This window comes from Spea bombifrons, chromosome 12, assembly GCF_027358695.1.
Source record: "Spea bombifrons isolate aSpeBom1 chromosome 12, aSpeBom1.2.pri, whole genome shotgun sequence".
Classification (NCBI taxonomy): domain Eukaryota; kingdom Metazoa; phylum Chordata; class Amphibia; order Anura; family Pelobatidae; genus Spea; species Spea bombifrons.
Genome location: NC_071098.1, coordinates 14,612,118 through 14,626,851, shown reverse-complemented (window position 1 = coordinate 14,626,851; position 14,734 = coordinate 14,612,118).

Here is a 14,734-nt window from a genome sequence, read left to right as displayed (position 1 = left end):
AATTGGCTCATAATGCATGTTGAGCTTTAATATGTTCAAATTGTTGGCAGTTCTGCTTTAACCCCTTCGCGACCTTTGCCGGTTCAGGACCGTCATGACAAGAAGGTCACTAAATGACCTTTGACGGTCCCGAACCGTCATAAAATTAAATAAGCTTAGAAAGTGATCAATGATCACTTTCTTCGCTTAAACGGCGTTACTGTAATGCCTCGATGTCGAGGCATTCAGTAACGCCGAGATCGGCATCGGGGGCCATGTCTGGCCCCTCCCCGGGGCGTCAACAGCCGCCATACATTGTATGGCGGCGGACGCCCGTTTTAAAAGCGTTTAGGAGGCGATCAACGATCGCCTCCTAAACTTAAATGGTGTCGCTGGAATGCCTCGATCAGGAGGCATCCAGCGACACCAAACACTTACCTTTGGATGGGCTGTGACCGCTCCGGAGAGCGGTCACAGCCGCAGCTGCCGGTGTTCTTCGCCATCAGCAAGATGGCGGCGGCCCGGGAAAAAAAACAATAAAGATGAAAGAGTTCGCTAGACGGTCTCCAGACCCTCTAGAGAACTCTGGCTCCACTTGCAGGTTGAATACAGGTACTGCATTCAACCAAGCAAGTCAATGGAACCCAGCTTTCTAATCACTATGTGATTAGTAAAATATTCAAAAAAAAAAAAAAAATGTGCTAACATTTAAAAATAATTATGCAGTGATGTCACTAGATGAACCATCCAGTACATTGCAAAATGTGTAAAAAAAATATATAAAAAAAAGTATTAAAAAAATAAAATAAAATAAAAAAATAAAGTTTATTATTTTGAGCAAGTGCTAAAATTTCTCAAAAATCTCAACAAAGAGTTAAAATAAAAGCACTTCAAATACCCAAAGGGTGTCTAATATATAAAAAAATGGCTGATGGGGTAAATTGGAGTGGCCGAGCTCAAAGATAGGGCATAGGTACAGACTTTCCAAAATGGAGAAAAAAAGCGCACTTCCCAAATGTGGCATTTTAAATCTCAAACGACCCGACAAACCCATGCATGTCGGGTATCACTGCACTCAGGAGATGTTCCTGAACACATATTGGGGTGTTGTTTGACAGTGACATATACCAGAACCTGTATATCTATAACTAAAGTACAATTTGTGTGAAAAAAAAATTAAAAAAATTACTATTACAAAGTTTGACAAAGTGTAGTTCTATAATTGGTGCATGGAAAGGGTTAAAATAACAGCATTTGGAATACCCTGGGGTGTCTAGTTTTCAAAAATATATGGTTTGAATGGGTTAAATTGAGTTAACCGGCTTCAAAGATATTCCAAAGAGGAGATGGAGGCAGACTGAGCAGATTTGTTAAAAAAGATTTGGAAATCATAAAACGCTGCTTGTACTTATTGCCCTATAACTTACAAAAAAACAGCAAAAAAACATAAAAACATTGGGTATTTCTAAACTCAGGACAAGTAGTAGAATCTATTTAGCTAGTTTTTTTACTTGCTTTTTTAGGTGAGTAAAAGATTTTTCAAATAAAAGTCATAAAATGTGTTTTTTTCAATTTTTCACCATGTTTTTTTATTTTTTTATAGTAATTAAGATGATACGATCAAAATAATGGTATCTGAAGAAAGCCCATCTTGTCCTGAAAAAAACAATATATAACTTATGTGGGTACACTAAATGGGTGAGGAGAAAATTACAGCTGAACACAAGCACCACAAAAGTGTCAAAACAGCCGCAGTACCACAGGGTACAAAACGAAAAATGAGCCCGGTCCTTAAGGGGTTAAAGGCTAGGATGCCATAGATACATACAGAGGGAATAGACAGTATTGCAACATCTGATTTCACTGATCAGAAAAGCCAGACTCTTCATACATTCATACATGAATTTTAGCAGTAGGATAAGATCCTTTACTTGATTGCCTGCTTAAGTTAGCTCTCTGATTGCTGAGTTTTTCCATATAATTCTGATAGATTAAGTGTAAAGGTGTTCGGAAATAATGATTAAAGTAAAATAGTTCCCAGGGGTCTATCAACACCCTTCTGGGACCTCTGATGACCTCCTGCAGATTGACCGCTGGTACTGTGATCAACAATGCAGGGTTATTTTAAAAAATAGTCCAAAAAAATTGTAAAAAAGTAAAGTAAATTTAAAAAAAAGTAAATTAAAAACAACACAAGAATATTGTGCCAAGATGAGAAAAGACTGTTTAAACCAGACTAAATTGTTTTTCCTCTTTATTTTAAGTCACTTGTTACATAGGCATTTGATAAACGTTTGACTTATCAGGCTATTCAAACAGCTTAACAGTACATACATACTCTACATACACAGTTTATCTTAAATGAACAACAGCAGCATGTGTAAAATCTGTATTTCACACACATGGAATAAAAAATTATATAGCAATCCCCATGTAAGTATATCTTCCCCTTGTAAATATATGTTGTGCGTATGTTGAAGACACACACACATATGTATAACACATTAGTTAACGTAAATGGTTGTATATAGTCAAGTTCAACCAATCTATTTTACTGTTTTATCTCACTGGATCAGATCAGGTTGAGTACCGGGAAATGAGGTGCTTATCAAGTTGCTGAAATTGATTTCTGGTTTGAATCGGTCAGACCCAAAAGACTGTAAAATCGGACAGGAACACGTAAAAAAATGATAAAGTGTCTTGTACATTTTTCATAGCCATCCATGATGCGAACTGGTTGACTTTTCAGAATTTTAATGCATCTTAAGTTGACCAGCTCACATCCTTCACCTTATTACGAGACAAGCAACGGCAACACCACTTAAACTGGGACAGTTCCTAGGTGTTCTTCAGTACTGACATTAATTTCCCAGTTGTTTAAAGGTAATTGAATTGCATCCCTATCCCTACATGTACCCACAGAGACAAATAAAAAAAACTCTCATAGCCCCTCATTGAATGTTCTTCTGTTCTGTGTATGTACAGTATCTCACAAAAGGGAGTACACCCCTCACATTTTTGTCAATATTTTATTATATCTTTTCATGTGACAACACTGAAGAAATGACACTCACTTTTGTTGCCAAGGTCCAGACATTAATTATTATTTTTTTTGAGGGGATAGCAAATTTATTTTATACAGGCTGTACACTCACTACTGTAGCAAAGTGTCATTTCTTCAGTGTTGTCACATGAAAAGATATAATAAAATATTTACAAAAATGTAAAGTGTACTCACTTTTGTGAGATACTGTATGTTATATTATAGTTACTTAACAAAATAGAATGCATATCATAATTATGGATTTTTGGGTAATTTTTCCCCACGGTATTTTTGGCAAATGATGTCTTTTAATATACATTAAATACATAAAAATGCTGCATGCATTTGTAATATGAAATGCTTTGACATATGACTAGTGGAATCCTCAAATTCCCTCCTCCCTTAACACCATGCCCTGGCATCCACAACTGAGCATTAGGACTGCCTCTAACCAAAACCAAAAGCCCAGGCTCTCTCAACCACTAGACGCCTTGTCAAGAGGGTATCTATACATGCCATGATCAAGCATTCTGCTGTTGTAGAATTTCTCTTGGTTAATCCACCTTGTACAAATGGCAGAAAGTTTCTCCAACTAGTGAATGGAGCTTCTTCCTATTTTATGTCAAAGTCCTACCACTTCTGTGATATAAAACATAAAAGTTACCAAAAAGTCTTAAACATAATTACTCGAGTGTGAAAACCAATATCAAAATCAATGAAATTCAATCAGTCCGAGAAATAATTTAGCATTGACCCAGATGAAGGCAACCACTGCACACCTCTTTTCCAACTAGCCACTTATGTCCGTAAGGGGAAGGAAGAGAAATCCTGCAAAAGGATCTATCTAAATTTGTAACATGGACGTCTTGTGAATGGTACCATATTAGAAATAGCATATATAACAGATACATTCCAAAACACTATAAAATGCTGTCTATCGATCCCTATCTGCCAAAATCTAAAAACCTGCTCTAGTCAGGAACTCTGGACTGTTACATTTCTTCTGAAATAATTTTTCTGTCAGCTCCACCTACAATGTTCATCATTTCTAAACCCTATGCTGTGCTTTTCTATGGATTATTACACCTTCTTACATAATCTTAATGGCATGGGTATAGACTATGTCTTGTGTAACTAATTTATTTAACAATATATGTAGCACAGGCCTCCATTGTTGTTACAGCTTTCTGTGCCAGTCAGAGGAGAGGATACAAGGATCTCCCTAACTAAGTCATTGGAATGGTGCATAGTAAATGGTAACGCCCCACTAAAATCTGGAAGTTTGGAAGGTATGATTCGGTATTGTATTTGTTTTATTAGCTTTAATGGGATAACGTGCTGTGATTTGACATCATATGCTGATTCTCATCTAGGGATATGAGGGAGCAACTGTCAGGATGGGCTGGAAGTCTGCTTCACTTCTCAATGCACCACACAAAGCCCAGTGGCATAGATCTAAATAGGCCTCTGTTTTGTGTGGGCACCAGTTACCTAGTGGGGGATTATAAACCTTTACAACCTCAAGTGACATTCCATAACTGGGTGACCTGGTACCCTTTTAGAAAATCAGCGCTACACAGGCAACCACAGAGGACACATGAATGGATATACCTTAGCATAAAGAGATGCAGATGCAACTTTTCTCTAAGAAATCATATTTGTTTAAGACTGAGCTCTAATTCTAATCTATACAAGTATGGCTTTCTTTACTGAAAAGTACATGTCAGCTAGGTAATTGTTATGGTTCCAGCATTGTCTTATCTTTGTATTTGATCAGTTTCAATCAGGTAAGATATGGAAAATTGTCTGGTTTTCTAATCACTGCCAGAGTGATTTTCCTACCACATGGATCTATCCATTCATGTTCGTGTGGAAGATAAAGCTAGTAGATGCACTCTAATTTTGGTACTGTTTGTTAGGCTGCTTGGGTCCTTGAATACAAGTTTTATATGTTTCATGCCATCTCAAATTATGCACTCTGAATCTCCTACACCTAATATTTTAGGCTCTGTATTCCCAACAGATGTATGAGCTAAAGGAGACCCCTACTACTGGTGACACAGACCCCCTCCTTGGAGCTCATGTAGGCATCTCACACCCACAGGGATTTGGGATCCATGTCTTTGGACACCTTCAGGCCTCCCCAGTGGCACCGGATTCGTGTTTGAGTGAAGCAGACGGGATGTGTTCACCATTCCCAAAGCCAATTTCATTTCAAGATGCTCAGAGAGTAATTGAGGGGATTCGTATCGTCTGATGCAAAAAGCCACTGCCTTTAGAAATCAATGTGTTTGTCTGCAGGATGCGGAGCTCCCTAGGTGAGTTCTGTCAACGGCTGGATCAGCGTTTGGGTTTAGTGCACAATAAACAGCATGTTACAAAAACAAACAGTAAACACTCATGTGGAGAGGGAGTCAAAAGTTCAAGGAATGAGCAGAACAAGAGACTGATCATCACGAAGCAAGAGCCAGCTGGAGACACATAGTAACACAGCTCTGGGACCAGCCAGGGATGCGTAGTCACATGGTTCCACAAACTGATGCATTGTAGCTGAACAATTATAAACTATTCACTGTATAGGTAGCGTGTGAGATGGAACCTCTTTAATATGCACGCTCAGCAATATCTTAAAATTGCAATTCAAATAGTTCTGCCTATAGTGGAGGAATACAAGCTAGCAGCAGGTGCATTAAATGTGCAGTTTGGCCAGAAGCTGAAGTTGGAAATAGGAGAGACTTTTACCCTTCTAACAGACAATCTCCCACTATCTTGCTAACTTGAGACCCTGGAGATACATTGTGGCAGCTAAATTAATCCAACAAGTACGGTATATTAGAAATGCATATTCATGTCAAACAAATTGTCAGTTTATCCTATCAAGGATACAGAAAAGGTATAGAAAGGTAATAACAAACATTTCAGATGAAAGCCATAAACCATAAGGTTTGTGTGTAGCTGCATTGTCAATAGACTTTGGTCATTGTGTGCAGGTTTGAGTGTTGGCACTGCAGGGTGGTACTCGTAGATAAAATCAGTGGCATACAATGTCTGTGCCTCCCAGCTCAGGGGGGTACACTGTGATGAAATCAGTGTTTGCCCCATTACAGGATAAAGCTGTATGTTTACAAATTGTCTGTCCCTACAAATATAGGGTGGCTCACTGGGTCAAAGTGGAGCTCAGTCTACCCACCCTTCCTAATTGTACACATATGCATCTGACAAAAAGCAAGGCGAAACATTTTACAGTTTTTTTTTTACAAACATTAACTCATAATGTCCATAAATGCTATGGATATTTGCTTTTAACAAAGCTTTACTAACTACCATTGGGTATACTTCACAGTTATCATGGTATAGTGTAAACTGTCCTGAGTGACAAAATTATGTAAATGTAAGCTATCATCTTCGCCACCTAAAACTAGAAATAGTTTTTTCCCCAATAACTATAATTATTTTGTAGATATTTGGTTTAAATGTAAGGGGCTTTTTACATTTTGGAAACTGAGACTTATGGTAAAGGGTGGCAGACCTAGCATTTCTGACTTCTGTCGTGATGTTCTCTTCTCTTCATCTACCTCAATGCAGGTGGCCACAACAGAAGAAAAACAAAATAAATAATATATATTTATATGTATTTGTCTTTGTGACATGTGTGGCAAGGTATGTGTATATCAGTAGCAGGTTGGGGCGCTCATTATTCCCAGCATGAGGGGGTTAATTGGTGGGAGGTCAGCAGGTGGAGGCAATTAACCTGCACTCAGGTGTTTAAAGGGTGGCCGTTAGAGGCATTAGTTGTCTGGAAACAGGGAGAGAGGCAGTTAAGCCAGAGGCCCTCAGACTTTATAAAAAAAGGATTTGTTTTTGTTTATTTACACTATGAAGTGCAACACTGTGGACTATACAAAGCTGCAATAAACTGCATCTTGCTTTTATTCTGCTGGTGTTTGGAGTTTCTTGTTTTGATAGGGTCATCCTGCCACACATGATATCCTGGAGCTTTGTCTTTTAAGTACATACGAGACTAGGAGGAAGTAATGTGCAACCTGACATCATCCTACTTAGTTGATCTCCCTTTTTCGCTACAGAGTTATCAGGCAGAATGGATGCCCCTCCCCAAATCTGCTGATCTAGGCCTAGTCAACCTAGGCCGAGATAAACCACTGTGCTTGAAAGATCTATTCTATCTCCAGAATATATGATGAACCGTACCAACAGCTGTGGCAGTCAAATGGAGTGCAAAATAACAAAAGGAGAGGGAAGGATGCTGTTGCTGTCTCGTGAAGTATTGTACCCTGCCCTGCCACTCCAGCATGTTCAGTTCAAGCCAAAACAACTTTTATTATAGACAAAATCACGGCCGGGACCCTCACTAACTTTGCTGGCATACATAGATCCAGCCCATTCCCATACTTCCCAACATTTCAACATTCCCATGTATCATTGGAAGAGTAGTCAAAAGCAGCAGAGATTTGTTTTTTAAATAAAACAAAAGGCTAATGTTAGGCTCCCTAATGTGGACCCTGACACCCTTACACACACACCTGCCTTTACACACACATATACACATACACTGCCCTTACACACACCTGCCTTTACACACACATATACACATACACGGCCCTTACACACATCTGCCTTTACCCACACATGTACACATACACTGCCCTTACCCACACCCCTGCCTTTACACACACACACACACACATACACATACACTGCCTTTACACACACATATACACATACACTGCCCTTACACACCAGCTTACAAATACCTATACAGCTCTTACACACACACCTGCCCATACGCACACAAACTTACAAACATACACATACACTACCCTTATACCCCTTTCTCCACATATCTTACCTCTTCTTCCATCTTCCATCCTGGGGTGGGAGCGCAAGGTCTTTCACTTCAGACCTCGCTTTACTGCTCCCTCATCACTATGCGCCTGCTGTTGTTGCAGTGCGTGGGGGTACAACGTCATAACCCCCCACTCAGCGTTACTTGCTGGCGTGAAGTGAATAGGGAGCAGTCTGAAGTGATAGACCTTGTGCTCCCTAGAGTCGACTAGAGGAAGATTGTGATCTCCCAACTAGTCCTGCAGGCTACAGCTGCTGATCGGGCAGCTGTGCGTCCCCTTGCAGCTGCACCTGAGGTGAGTACCGCTCTCGCCTCACCCTTCCTCCGCTCCTACAAAGCGACACAGAGGATAGGCAGGACAGCAGGACAGAGTCCCAAAATCAGTACTGTCCTGCCGAAATCGGGACAGTTGGGGGCATGCATTCCTCCCACAACCTGAACAATCTGCCAACCACTTTTCTCTACAGCCATGTGTACCACTGCTGTAACAAAACCTGAAGATCCTGTGTGGTACTATGCTGAAGTACCTGGTCATCACAGGGAGTTTACATACATGTCTTTAACTGGTGAGAATGATCTCTACCTTAGTACATCGTAGATGCTGAGTCTCTGATACAGAGTTATCAATAGAGAAAAGTCTTTGTCCCTCCAATTGCATAGATCAGTACTAATAGAGACAGAAAAGAGCTAAGGGGCATATGATGTGTCATTCCCTATGCAGGGTGATTCAGTGACAGATACAGGATTTCTGCCATCACTGTCAAAATAGATCTGCCTTTAAGCTGGTGTTTGATCTTTACCTGTGTGTTCTCTGCCTCTTCACACTTCAGTTTGTATGACTAAATTACAAGGACTTCACAAAGTACAAAAGATATTTTAGACATCAATTTTGTTCCTAGGAGACGTCCTGAGTGATAAGCAGAACATCTGTACCCAGTTAATTATGCAGAGAAGCGAAAGTGTCAGGGCTTGAAGGGATGCAGGAGAGTGCTAAATATTTCAAAGTTACCAGATATTAAATGCGAGGAAAATATTCAACATCTTCTTTAAACTGCTGCGAGAAGCTTGCAGACCGGTTGATAGCAGACATTGTGGCTGTCTTTGCTGATTGGATGTGTCAGTGTGTTTACAATCACTATAACACTGTTGAGAAAAATGGATATAGCGGCATGAGCCCAAGAGAAAATAAAGTCTTTAGTCAAAGTTAATACCTATTATTGGGCCAAGATAGAAAACCATGTAAAGTTACATAAGCTTTTCAGACCTCATACATCTGTTTTTTGGATGGAGTCATGATTCTCAAAAGTAATATGTTTATGAACAGCAGGAAATATTACATTGTGTAACATAGATAAACTATAATATATATAATGCCTAATAAACAGCCATCAACAGTTCACAACACCACCTACAATATCATCATAAAACCTCACTGTCACATAAGCCTCCATGACTTGGGACTTGGGGGAGCCTGGAGTCTGTATTTCCCGTTATAGACCCCTGGTGGACCCCTGGATTGCATTCCATACTTCCAGCAGGCGACAGTGGACATTATTTGCAGTGCCTGGCTGTCAAACAAAGATAGCACAGGTAGGAACTCCATTGTTTAACTAATCCCATTAATAGGATTGCTGCCAGGGGAATTGGGGGTTGGGTTGTATACATATATCTGTTTATCTATGTTAATGCAGTTCTGTGGATATATGAGGCTATGTTGTACAACAATAAAATATTCATTCTTGCTGTAGTCAGTTCAAGGTAGTTGTGTCTACTTATTGGGTACACATAGCAGGGTTCCAAAGTGTGCATGCTGACTGGTGCTGGACGTGATTTCTGGCACAACGAGGATACATCTGGGTGATCTGTGGGAGTTACTACAGCTCCCTTGCTTGGATTTATGTTTGTCACCCTGTACCTGATGGCAGAATTGTGTAAGTTGGTGTGGTTTTCTTTGATACCTAATTTGCATATGATCTGCATATTGCATTTTACATATGGTGTGATGCATGCTAGTCATAACTCACCACCAGCCTTTTGAAAGGCTCTTGGAGGCTGGTGGTGATTGTTTCCTCAATAAAGTTGGTTCCTGTTTTACCTCAATATGAGTCCTGTCGTGTTATTGGGGTAAGCCTCGGTGGTAAAGCATTGTATTGCTATGCTTTTGTATACCACAGTGCCGCTGAGGTTCCCGAAGAGCTATGTTTCCTGCTGTCTTCGACGCTAATCCTGCCTGATGGTTTAAGTTTCATGTTCCCGGTTGTTTAATAATACACCTAACTACATGTATATACATTTATTTATATATATATATATATATATATACACACACATACCTACAAAATACCTGACTGTGTGTGTACCTAGAAGAATTGATGCTGTTTTGAAGACAAACAATGGTCACACCAAATATTGATTTAGGCTTTTCTATTGTTCATTCACTTTGCATTTTATTAAAAATTAACTATTAACATGTCCAATTTTCTGCATGAAACCAAGTAGATAATACTTCTCAGCAGATAATACCTATTCGACCCATCTATCTGACCAAGAAGAAAAAAACCTGAAAAGAGGGTCTACTCGTGAAAATATTTTTTTAAATAACATTAGCATTTTATTATTATTTTATTATGATCTTTTATTTATATAGCGCCAACAATGTACACAGCACTTTTGCATTGAAATTATATCATTGTATAACAAAATTAAATGGAGCCTAACAATTCACAGTACTTGTCCTGCATAGTCTGCCAACTCTTCTACATGAGGATCAAGAACTTTACTTTACTAAACGTTTAAGCAACATTACTAAAACTAAAGGGAGACATATGAAGAAAGTAGCAAATAACTAAGTGAAGTCACAGGCAGTGATCAAAAGCATAGATGATGATCCCTCCGTCCACTATAAAATGATTTCATGGGATAATACAAGTTAAAAGGCATTTTCCATAACTCACAGTTCTTATACAGTATACATGTATATGCAAACACCTGGAGACAGCACTACAGGCCTGGATCAACTGAATTAGACATACAAACCCTGTATTTGCAGGTATACATAAATAATGTATGGAAACATAGTGTAGCAGATATAGATCAACAGAATAACACACAAGCCCAGCTTTGCAGGTCTAGATCAATTGGAAATCACATGTAATCACACGTGGGCACGCTACATATACACAATATATATATATACATATATATATATATATACATATACATATATATGTGTTAGACATCCATTTTTAACTATATAATATGTACTTATCTCTTTGAAGTAAAGACCTTGATTGAAATATGATTTCACAGCTGACCTGGCAGTAATTTTTCAATATTAGACCCTGCCGCCAAAATATACTAATATTATACCCTGCTGCCGATATATATAAATATCAGACCCTACTGCTAATATATATCAATATTAGACCCTGCTGCCGATATATATACATATTAGACCCTGCTGCTTATATATATGTAAATATTAGCCCCTGCAGTCAATATATGTATATAAATATTAGCCCCTGCAGCCAAAATATATACATATCAGACTCTGCTGCCAATATATATAAATATTAGACCCTGCAACCAATACATATTAATATTAGACCCTGCTGCCAATATATATTAATATTAGACCCTGCTGCCAATATATATTAATATTAGACCCTGCTGCCAATATATATTAATATTAGACCCTGCTGACAATATATATTAATATTAGACCCTGCTGACAATATATATATATATATATATATATATAGGGAGCGTGGAGCGGAGCCCAAGGAAATGCTTCGGTAGGGTCCAATTTTTTCACTATAAAATATATTGGCAACAGGGTCTAATATTTATATATATATATATATATATATAAATATTAGACCCTGTTGCCAATATATTTTATAGTGAAAAAATTGGACCCTACCGAAGCATTTCCTTGGGCTCCGCTCCACGCTCCCTAGCATGCAATCACTCCCTCTGCTACTCATCCCACCATGTCTTTATGGACCTTGCTTTGTGCACTGGGGCAGAGTCATGCTGTAATAGAAAAGGGCCTTCCCCAAACTTATTACCTGCAGTCAGGCAGGTAATATGACTTATAGCAAACGTGGAATCTTATCACAGTACCACGCGTGAATTCACTGAGCTCTTGCATGGCTACGTGCTTGATTTTATACATCCAATACAAGCCATTGTACTTTACAATGTTGCGCTCCCATCGTCACTTAAAACACGCTTTGTTTTTGTCATGCATATTAAAAAAAAAAACAACACATTGAATTCAATTCCCATGAGGCTCAGCCAGACATACTACTTCCATGATGCTGGCTGAGTGTCATGGGAAGTGCAGAAACAGTAAAGCTGCAGATGCTAGCTGTGAACTAAAATTCCCATGATTCTCAGCCAGCCAGGTGTCCGCCATAAGGCTGCCTGTGCATCATTGGAAGAGTAGTCCACAGCAGCAGAGATTTTTTTATAATTAAAAAAGGCTAATGTTAGCCTCCCTCCGAGGACCCCTACACACTGCCTTTACACACATCTGCCCATAAACACACACATACTCATACACTGCCTTCACACACACATATACACATACACTGCTCTTACACATACATGTACACTGCCCTTACACACACACACACATACATGTACACAGCCCTTACATACACACATATACATGTACACTGCCCTTACACACACACACACACACACATACATCTACACTGCCCTTACACACACACACACACATACATGTACACTGCCCTTACACACACATATACATGTACACTGCCCTTACACACACACATATACACTGCCGTTACACATACACATATACATGTACACTGCCCTTACGCACATATACATGTACACTGCCCTTACACACACACACACATATATACACTGCCCTTACACACAATAACTATACTCCTCTTACACACCAGCCCATACAGATACACAAGCTTACATACACATACATTCACATACACTGCCCTTATACCCCTTTCTCCCCATCTCTTATCTCTTACCTCCTCCTCCATCCTTCTTCCTCTATCCTGTATCCTGTGGTGGGAGCGCAAGGTCTTCACTACGTGCCGGCTATACTGAATACATATTGTCTGTGGCAAAATCCATCTGTTCCTGTCACTGGAAGTCTAGTTAGGCCCTTTGTTCCCCACTATGAGGATCATTAACTTAAAAAATAGAAGAAATAACTAATTATATAGCAATGTGTCATATATCTACACCTGAAGTCTTTAGGTACATTGTATGTATGACAGATTACAGATTTTTTTTATCAAACCTCAACCTATGCACATGCAAAAAGCAGGTTGCAATATCTCATAATGACATTTTAATGTTTGCTTGTATTATTTGGCATATTCTCTGTAATTTTTAAATAGAAGATTATGCTATTCATGGTACTTACTTTCAGTAAAGGGGTTAAAATGATTTCTTAAAAGCAAAGCTGATGACAGCTGGTAAACATGTTTCCAAAAAAAAAATAAAAAAATCACATACAACGTCTTGTATAATGCACAAGACAAATATTTTGTGTGAAAGATGAAACTTATATCTTTCAACAGCTACAGCGAGCACAGCAATTATTTTTCTGAGTTTAAAATTTAATGAAACACATTTTTAGGAGCAAATGTCAATGATAAGGGATTTTTCATAATCTTTAGCGTGGGATTAATATAAAGCTAGAACGTTGCACAAAATATCAGCCACTGTGAATGGATTATCCAACCGTGTATATGTGATCTAAATCTGGCAATATTTGTATTCAGTGGTTTTGCATAACAAGTCACTCTTATTGTCAAATATAACCGGTTGGTGTGTCTTCTTCCAATTTTTTTTAATCTCCTATCTTGTTTGTATACATTCTGTACATGTATAAAAATGTCTCCAACTACACCTTGCAGGCAAAACCATAGGAAAATCATACACATTTTTCACGCCTTAATCTTATATGTAGTTCATCCTATTGTTCTACATAATTGCTCCATATAACTCCTCATATCGCCTGCTCTGTTCTTTCTCTAGTATTTTTATTGTTTACTAGGATAGAAGCAGGAGATAAATCTGCATTGTGTTAATTAGATTCTTCTGCAGTCTGCAGCGTTTGCTATTAATTCAATTAGCCTAGAGTTTGTTACTCTTGCAGTTTCTAATCAAATGATTTCTTTGTTCGGTGAGGAATCTCAGCACTGGATTTAGTTATGTTATTTACTTTTTTTGTTTCATTCTGAACATGTTTCTAAGAGACACTGTGAGGTTTCCATACAAAACCTACCGTTCTGGTAAATTAGTTGAATGTTTGCTCACTGGCAATAAAGGTGGACACGGTTTCCCTATAATTGCAGACACATATGAAAAATGTTGTATTAAAAGTATGTTCCACCTATTTTGAACATATTATTACAGTATTAGGATTTTTCTTCTTAATGTCCCAAATGTTCTGGAATATGTCGAATCTGGTCAATTTATATTTCCTAGATTTGAATATTTTCAACATGTTCCTTAATAATTTCTGTTGTGGGCTACACTCAGGAAGAGAGGTTAGTGGAAGGGGTATTTGTGATAGGATGAAGAAGGGAATTGAAAGTATTGAAGAGGCATTTGGGGTTGTGAGACACAGAAGAGATAAGGAAGGTGAAGTAGGTTTCCTTAGCAAGGGTAAGTGCCAGGGTTGGAAGCACGAACATTGTGAAGAGTGCATAGTAATTGGGGCTACATACTCAAGAGTAGATGTGAGTCAGGAATTACAGAGAGGTAAGGTTACGGGATGACATGTTTGAGATGGGAGAGACGAGAGAGAGTAAACTGGCTAAGAACTTAGTTAGCAAGAG